Source organism: Denticeps clupeoides, chromosome 3 (assembly GCF_900700375.1).
Source record: "Denticeps clupeoides chromosome 3, fDenClu1.1, whole genome shotgun sequence".
NCBI lineage: Eukaryota > Metazoa > Chordata > Actinopteri > Clupeiformes > Denticipitidae > Denticeps > Denticeps clupeoides.
The window spans coordinates 31,726,804-31,736,709 of NC_041709.1; positions in this window are offsets into that span (position 1 = coordinate 31,726,804).

A 9,906-nucleotide genomic window follows, 5' to 3' on the forward strand; every position below is an offset into this window, starting at 1 on the left:
CAATATAAAGATCCCAAACGCAGCGAGTAAAACGACGCAAAACGATTTCGACGGATATCGTTGTTTTATTATTGTTGTTGTTATTGAGTTTGAGCTATTTTTGATATTTGCGCTATTCTACTATTCTTTTTTTTCTTTCATTCTTATTGTATATATTTATTCCTCTTGTTCCTCTTGCTGCACGGAGCATGTTTTCGGCAAAAGAATTTCCCTCGGGATAAATAAATTCTCTTATCTTATCTTATAGTAAAACGATGGATAATTCCGCGTGAAACGACAATCAGATGCTTTTCTAAAACTGTAATACTCCACTTATACTGCGAAGGATTTGAAATGAAGTTCATATGTGGAGACAACAGGATTACAGATGCCACTATAAGCTAAATTGTGTGTCGGCAAAATGCCCAAAAAAAATGTAATTCACTTTGTGATTAGGATTCATGAATTTAGGATATTAATTTATTAGAATTGGAAAAATGTTTCGTAAGCTTTTGCTGGTTGAGTCGGACAGCAAACGAAAGTTGAAATAGTCGAGCTGAACAAAGTTCGCGCTGGAAGTGAAATGTTATCTGAGGTATTTATATGGGCTTTTGGTGCTCCAGCTCAGTGTGTGGGGTTAGCTTCAGCCCTCACATACACTCACACACACACACACACACACACACATATAAGATTCCTGCAGAGACACCTGTCCTCTGGGCCACACAGCCTGCGGAGACAGTCTCTCCCACCATCCCTCCCCTATGCAGGCCAGACAGGTGCAGTGTGTCCACCCGCGAGACCCCGACTGCGGCCACCCGATGAACAGTGCGGCTCGGAAAATGAAACAGAAACCACAGTGTTCTGAGAAGTTGTCTTCCAATGCCATGAAACAGCCCTGAAGAATCCCATTAATATTATCCAAACTGCCCAGGTGCCACAAATAGAACATTTTTTACGGCTGCAAGGGAAGGCAGACGGTCATGTTAAACAATGCTGGTGGCTTGACCTGCCCCAAAACTGCCCGTTGGTTAAAGTTACGGCACAGCACAAAAATGCAATGCAAAGTGAACGGCGAGGTTCCGTGTCCCACTCGTGGATTAAGCCTAGTCCTGGACAAATTGAGCGGCGTCAGTCTCGGATTGAGCCTAATCCGTGAATGGAAAGCTGGCCCATACAGTTACCGGTGTAGAATGTTATTACATTTATTTCACGTGTTTTGTTCATTGTTTCAACCAATTATTATTATGAACTACTTGTATTCATAGCCTGCTATGTCCAATTCAGTTGAGGTTCAGTTCAGCAAAGTAGACTCTTAACATAGCTTTTAGATCATGACTGGAAATCTTTCACACATTTTAATCAAACAATCTATATTTATAAAGTTTTTGGAATTGAACAAAAGTAGTGAGCAAGTCCAAGATGACAGTGGCAAGGAAAACCTCCCCGAGTAAAGACGATACGAATCCTTGAACATGCCCCACGCTCTAATTTGCACCATTGAATAGAGCCCAGGGATTTGGGTGGCAAGCCGTTGCTTGCAAGGAAACAAAAAGGTGCTGACCTGTGGACAGTGGGCTTGTTTTTCATACCTGTCTCACAATCAAGTGTTTGTGTCTTACGACGTTCAGTTTTGGGCCCAATATACCAAAAGAGCGCTGTGGACGGTGTGGCAGCTCAAGCCCTCACCCGCACCCATGAAACCGTCCTTCAAGTGGCTACTGCGTGACGCACGTGCCGCACGTTTCCTAGCAGCGGGCGGAAGGCTGGACTGGCTCATTAAACGGCGCACTGGGCTGCGGACCGAATATTCCACCACGTGCCGCCAAAAGGGCCGCACTGCCAATGCAGTAAAATCCCCGGCCTGAATCCATTCGAATTTGTAGCGCCGCGCTCCCCGTCTACCTGGGAGCGCATTTTTGGGCTCTGGCGTCGCTGTGCGATGGAGCCACGCTAAAGGGATAATGTGGATCTTTGCTAATTGGACCCATGTGGGACCACATTTGGCCACCATGAACGGATGTGTTTGTGTCCCCCAAGATCATCGCGTTTAAATGCTCACGGTGTCCCTCTTTGAGCCTAAAAAAGAATGCAATGTGCAAATGATTAAGCTTATTAAAGATATGCCCAGAAAAATATATGTGACAATATATATGTGACCTATGTGGCAAAAACGTCACCTTAATTTTGGTCATTGTGATATACAGCACAGCACACAGTGACACAATGAAATGTGTCCTCTGCTTTTAACCATCACCCTTGGTGAGCGGTGGGCAGCCTTGAAAGGCGCCCGGGGAGCATCGTGTGGGGACGGTGCCTTTATCAAGGCGACCTCAGTGGCATTTTCAATTACAAGTCCATCTCCTTAGCCGCTAGGCCAAGTAATAGCTTGAATAAGGGTGCATATTTATTCACTCCAAATCCTAAAATAATTTATTCTTTTTCCTGGTCACAAAACAGGAAGAAAATGCCTAAAAAGGAACTTCAGAGGTCAACAGAAGGCAGAAGTCTTCTCACAAATCAGACTTTTATGAGAGGGTGGCACAAGAAAGTGAAGATTGAAAACAATCCCATAGAATTTCTGCTAGCAGGGATGTTGGAGAGGGTTCGATGGCCTCAGCAGGCCAAACTCAATGTTAAGTGCTTTGTTTGGCACAAGTCGGACGCCATACATCATCCTGATGACTCTGAAGCATAACTGTGGCAACATGATGTTAAGGGGAGGGACATGACAACTCCAAAAACGTACTAGAAGAAAAACCTCCAGTGGTCTGCATGGGAATGGACCACAATGGATGAAAACATACAATAAAGTCCATATCTGTGTGGCTGGAAAAGTCAGGATCCTTCATCGATCATGTTGTACTCAGTATAACTGAGAGCCTTCACTTAGCCTTCACATGCTTATTCAATGAACACTTTATGACAAAAAAGTGTTATGTATTTAAAAAAAATTATAAACTATCAAAATTTGATGAAGCAAGCATGCTAACCAGCTAGCAGTAGTCTGCCATGTTGTTGTTGTGCCGCTAAGCTAACTATGCTAGCCATACCTATCTGAAGTGATTGTAATTGTGATACAATAGTAAGCTAAGCTAACTATGCTAACCCTACTTATCTGACGAGGCAGTAGAGAGCTACTGGGGCCCCACCACAGTTCCTTTCATTTAATGTTTTTATAGGTGAAGAATAATTTTATTCATGCAGATGGTTCCTGTTTCCCTTTGAAAAGGAAATGCAAATGTAAGATTGTGGGTCACAATCTGACATGGGTCATGACTGGGTCATTTCTGGCTGCATTTCAGCAGCGTTCACATTCGCCAGCATCAACTCTCCTTCTAGAACAAAGCTGGCTTGCTAATTATCCGTTCCTGGGTGGGAGGAGAAGCAAAGACACAATTAACCACACGGCAGAACTTGTTTGTCTACACTGTCACAATGCAAATGATTGGTCTGCTGCAGTCAGACGGCTAACCAGCGTTTAGGCGTGTACCTGCAGATGTTCTCCAGTAATGGCTTCTTACACAACCTTATTATTTTCACATCTTCACCTCAGTCCAAACACCAGGATCTTCCACCGCTGGGGAGGGGCATGTGGAAGCTAGTGGGACAGTGACGATATGAAAACATGAGCAAATAATCCATCGTTATAACGCGTCCTGAGACGTAGGGGACACAAGGGGACACAGATGCACAAGATCCAATGAGAAGCTGTGGATGACGCGAACAGCTCAAAGCTCGAGACTCTGCCTTCAGGAAGGGTGACAAGGTGGCCGTAAGATCAGCAAGGGCCAAACCTTAGAGCAGCAAAGCGGGCAGAAAATTCACAGCCACTTCCAGGACAGCGGTGACACAAACTACAGGACTAAAACCTCTACCTGTGACCTCTCCCTAACAAATATGACGAATGACTTCTATGCACGATTTAACACGATTCTTCCAGTGATCAGGTGTTGTGTCTAACCACGGCGGACGTGAGTCTTCGCAGAGTTAACTCACGGAAGGCTGCTGGATCAGACAATATTCCTGGAAGATGCTCAGAGAATGTGCAGAACTGCTGGCAGATGTTCTCACTGACATCTTCAACATCTCACTGAGTACCGCCGTCGTTCCAACGTGTCTCGGGAATCTCCAGCACCACCACACTGAGCACTGGAGGGTCACGATGGGTCAGCGTACAGAGAGGAGGCACAAAGACTGACGACCTTGTGTAAGGTCAATAATCTGTTTCTGAACATGGATAAAATGAAAGAGATGATTGTTGACTTCAGAAGAGAGCAGAGGGAACCTCAAAGGATCTTTTGTGAAGACAGTCAACAACATAAAGTTCCTTGGTGTTCATCTAGAGAGGAACTTCTCCTGGAATCTCAACACCAGCTCAATAGCCAAGAAAGCTCATCTCCCATCTCCCACCCCCCCATCCTCTATCCTTCTATAGAGGGACCATTGAGAGCATTTTGGCCAGCTGCATCACTGTCTGGTTTGGGAACTGAACCAAAGCATCCGGGACCTCAGGTGTCTGCAGCAGCTTCATCCCACAGGCCATCAGACACCAGGAACTTTCCACTTCGGACTGAAACACACACACACTCACACACACTTGCACCACCTCTTTTGTAATGAGTAATATTATATTATTATATTATATTTCGCACAGCAGTGTTTGCACTATTTTACTTTGCACATTTATTATTCATTTCACCAGTTGAGCGCTGTCCGTCTCATGTTTTTTTTCTTAAACGTTATTCTTGCCCTGTCTGTGTCCCCAGTTTGCACTTTATGTAGCCCAGTTTGTCGGTGTTTATGTCAGTATGTGACCTTGTTTAATTGTTAAAATGTTACATGTATGTAGCTGAAATGACAATAAAGCTCAACTTCAACTTCAACTTCACTTCACTTAGGCTCATATTTGAGGGGGAAAGAAAACTGTAAACTGCCAAGACGGGGAGCAAACAAAACTCCCTCCCTCTCTCCCTTCCCTGTGGTTTTGACTTAAGTACAGGGCAGCTCCGTGGAGGAGCTGCATGGGTGTAGCGGCGCAGAAGTGCCCCGAATGAGAGGCAGGATGTGAAGACGGGGGCATGCCAGCACAGGAGCACCACCTACCACAGGAGAAACAGAGAGGGGAGACATGAGCAAAGGACATCGGGAAGGTTCCAGAAGGACCAGACTATCTGTATCCTGTTTACACCCATGTCTCCATATTCCAAAAGCTGCAGTAGGGCAGCGCACTACTTACTCTCGCATAAACAGTTATGCCTCGCGCCCCATTGGCGATCATAAACCGTTTAATGGAAGACGCGAGTTCACGGGAACGGCTGGGCAATGAAAACAAAACACTTTCCACGTCTAATCGTCGTGGTGAGAAAACGTTCAAAAGATTAAGGGCCAGATGTGTCACACGTGTCACGTCAAGATTTACTTGCTTGTTGACCTGTATCCTGGAGAAGAGGAACTATCTACCCATCCAGCCCTTCTTGTAGGTGTGTTATTATTTCTGACATCCAGAGGAATGTACCAGAAGAGCTTTGACGGTGTAAAAATGGGAGGGGCGCGTAGACACGATTGACAGCTCTAATGCACCCCGCTTCCTCATTCCTCATCTCAGGCAGCATCTTCATGACCATTTGAACACTGAATGTGGCAATCCTCCCTCCAGATGTTTCAGGAACACTGCAGTTGACGTGCTTTTAAATTCCATTATTTTATATTTCAGGGTGTAGCTGTTTAAAAACGGTAAATAAACATATAAAATATTTCCTTTGATGTAAGGTGTAATTTCAAGATGATTTAATTAAAGGGTGCCAACGATCTAACCAGCGTAGGGACTGCCGTGAGTCATTCCTGTAACTAATGCATCCTTTTATTATACACCAGAGCCCATCTACCTAAATCCTGACTGTTATTCCCTGTAAAACGAATGTCAGGCTTTCGTCTACCTGTGACCCTGCTTTCAAGAAGCAGCATATTCGGTAATCACAGGTCATCGTGCACAACTCACTGCTTGCTCTGAATATCGCCAGATTTTATCACCATAGATCTCTGAGCACCTCAGCATTTCATCCACATGCTGATAAGAGATGAGTGAAGATGTAACCAGAGCAGGATGTCCGACCTGACACGGCACTCATCTCCTCCTCCAGTGTGCTGGTCTTCGAGCACACTGGAGGAGGTTTGCGGCCTGGTGCTTTTGATGGAGTGGACTGTCATCTCCCAGCCTGGCTTAATGGAGGCCACAATTAGGGTTCTTCAAAAATCACCTCATTAACGGCCTGTGACACTCCCTGAAACAAACTTTTCCACAGCAGCATATGGCCGGTGATGAAATAAAAATGAGCTTGAGGTTTACACTGGATTCCACCCAAACTTGCAGCTCCTTCCAGAAAACATTACGCCTGACGGACCAGATTCAAGGACAAACATCGCTCCCCAAAAGAACTGGAGATTCTGCATGGAAAACAATCTCAGTGCAACGAAGTCAGACTGAAAAACTGTAGGGTCACACCCATCTCACAGTCCAGAGATAAGCATGAGAGCCTCTTGTTACAATCTCTGAGAGTCAGCTGGCGCAAATCAAGACCACACAAACTTACCTCTGTGTGTGTGTGTGTGTGTGTGTGTGTGTGTGTCAGTGTGTTTGGATGTACTGTTGATGTGACTTTTTTTCAGAATACAAACTCACTCTTCTAAGTCCCAGAACACCCACAGTAAAATACTCAGATTTAAGACAATGATACAAATTTTTGGTTAAAAAATCTAAATAAATTGATCAAATATATGTAAAAGTCTGCCTTTTACATAATTTGACCATTAATTGTGCCCTTGGGCTTGTTTAATTCCGAAATAATAGCTTTTGGAGACCACGAGGGGGCAATACACATCTGGCCCTTAATCTTTAAACGCCTTGTAATTCAAATGCATGTTCTTAAGTGAAGTGAAGTGATTGTCACATGTGATACACAACAGCACAGCACACGGTGCACACAGTGAAATTTGTCCTCTGCATTTAACCCATCACCCTGAGTGAGCAGTGGGCAGCCACGATAAGCGCCCGGGGAGCAGTGTGTGGGGACGGTGCTTGGCTCAGTGACACCTCAGTGGCACCTTGGCGGATCAGGATTCGAACCGGCAACCTTCTGATTACGGGGCCGCTTCCTTAACCGCTAGGCCACCACTGCCCCCTTTTTTTTTTTTTTTCTTAAGTGAAGCATCCAGCTTTCTTATATACCACTGAATGCCAATAATCCTTCCCAACTTGGATAATTAAGGGTTTGTCTATGACAATAACAATCTGGAAAATACGACATAAGGAAAAAATCGATACTAAATAATTAGAAATAATGATTATTTTGCGCACATGGCATGCAGAGTTTGATCCTTGAACCAGAGCACCACGGAGCATAAAGCCAGGTGCGGTGCTTTGCCGTATGAAATATGTCTCCATCGTGAATGCTCGGCTGATTTTTAATCTCGGTTTCGGCTCCGCGGCAGCAGGCGAGACCACAGAGGGTGATAAAATAGTTTCAGTGCTTGCTCCGTGCAGGTCGGCCCGCGCTGCTCTGAAGTTCCCGGAGGCTCGCTGCTCCAGGGACATGCAGCCGGAGATAAGGCACACAAACGCCCTGAAACCACACACATCACATGGAGGGCGCTGGCCAAAATCCAAACAGGCCGCTTTGTGCGGAAACTGTTCCAATTTTTCAATGTTGCAAAGAACTGTTGGTAGGGGGGTAGTAGCCTAGTGGGTAACACACTCGCCTGTGAACCAGAAGACCCAGGTTCAAATCCCACTTACTACCATTGTGTCCCTGAGAAAGACACCTAACCCTGAGTTGCTCCAGGGAGACTGTCCCTGTAACTACTGATTGTAAGTCGCTCTGGATAAGGGCGTCTGATAAATGCTGTAAATGTAAACTGTTGGAGCGCGGGGTGTCCACACATTTACATTCACAGCATTTATCAGACGCCTTTATCCAGAGCGACTTACAATCAGTAGTTACAGGGACAGTCACTCAGGGTTAAGTGTCTTGCTCAGGGAAAAGATGGTAGTAAGTGGGGTTTGAACCTGGGTCTTGTGGTTCATAGGCCAGTGTGTTACCCACTAGGCTACTACCACCCTCAACGCTGGCAGCTTTTTCAGCAGAAAGTGGCAAACGAACCCGATGCACCAGACCAGCAGACCGGCTTCTCCACAGTATTTACCATGACATTATTTCACAATGTAACATTCTTTTTGTTTTTTATTTATTAACTCTTCTATCAGTAAGAGGTTGCTTCTTACATGCTTGTAATTCCTTACCTCTTAAATCATTTTTGCACAGTCCTACTGCACAATAGAAACGTGCGCGACACTCTGTCCGTGGTTTTACGGTTCTACTGTAGCGGTGAGTCTGGAGGAAGGTTGCTTAATTCTGTTGATGGAGGATTCGAGGGATTCAAGAGAGGCTTATTGTCAGTACAACAGTATACACAGTACAGCGTGTGTCGAAATAATGTTTCAACAGACCGTCCCCCGTCCCAGTACAGTCATAAAAGAAAGAAATGTATATACATGTATATACACAACTAAACTAAACTATACTAACTGAAACTAAAACTTACTAACTAAGGCTATTACTTGACAGACTATAAAAGAACAAGGACATAACTGGACAACATGTAGGATGCTTGTAAGTGGATACGTTGGACGTTTCAAACAGGACACACAAGACAAGACAAACGTGTGCAAAATGAGCAGAAATGTGCAAAAACAACACAGATGTGCAAAATGAGCAGAATGTTAGAAGGTGCTTAATATTTAACAGGACTGGAGGACAGGAGGAAACGACTCGGCTTGAATTCGGTTGATTTGGTGCTAGTCCACCGTGTGATTTCTGCCGGGAATGATGAATCCTAGATGGACTATTTCATATTTTGTTCGTGTGCAGGAGGACCACTGGTGCGGTTGCTTTAGACTATAAACCTTGGCCAAAGCTGACCCCGATTCTACGCAGAGGTCGGGCCCAGAAATTTCATCCCTTTGAACCCACACCGGGAGATGTATGCCGGTCCCCGTCCAAAACACAGTGTACAGTATTTGCTGTAGCGAGGGCCTGACAGATGTTTGGCTGCACACATGAAAGCGCGCTCGGCGTCTGAGTGGGGACACATGGAGCTAGGGCCCTGCCATTCAATCCGCTCTGCCGAGGAAATGTGGAGTGGGAACGTCAGATGCCTGCTGTGCTGAGTGAGGTTTCCAGAGGAAGGAAAAAAATGGCTTCCATTCATTTGGGTGAATGGTTCATAAGGGACGTGCTTCCAGATGGTGTGTGTTGGTGTGGATGCTTTATAGTGGTGTGTGAGTGTGTGTGTGTGTGTGTGTGTGTATATATGTTCAGTGCCATTTATGCCAGGAAGGGATTTATTTATTGAAGACAGGTTGAGATTGGTCCTCTGACATTCAGTATTCAACATAAATCATTGCGTACACACTTCAGTGACAGTATCTAAACCAAACATTCCACTTTGCTCCTCTCCTTCTGAACTTCCTCTCTGGCCGACACGTGGTGTGACTGTTGATACAGATGGGTTCATTAACGTGGCGTTTATACCACCGCAGGCGGGCTCTGGCGGGGCTTGCTCGCGCCTGGCGGGTGTTTATGTTCAGCAGAAGTGACGGCGGAGGGTTGAAACATGAAAACGTCCGCATCAGGTCGGAACAGGCGGTGATGAGGAGACACTCAGCGCTGAGGTAGCAAACAGAACATCCTGGGGGGCAGAGGAGGCCAGAAGAAGACGAAAAAGAGGGGAACCTCAGAGGTGATGGAGGCCGATGACGGTTAAGGGACCATGAGTGACGATTGTAAACAGTTAGATGCAGATGTTCTGTGCTTTGGTAGACCCATACGTTTCCGGCATTCATTCATTTCAACACAAGCCATGCTTTTT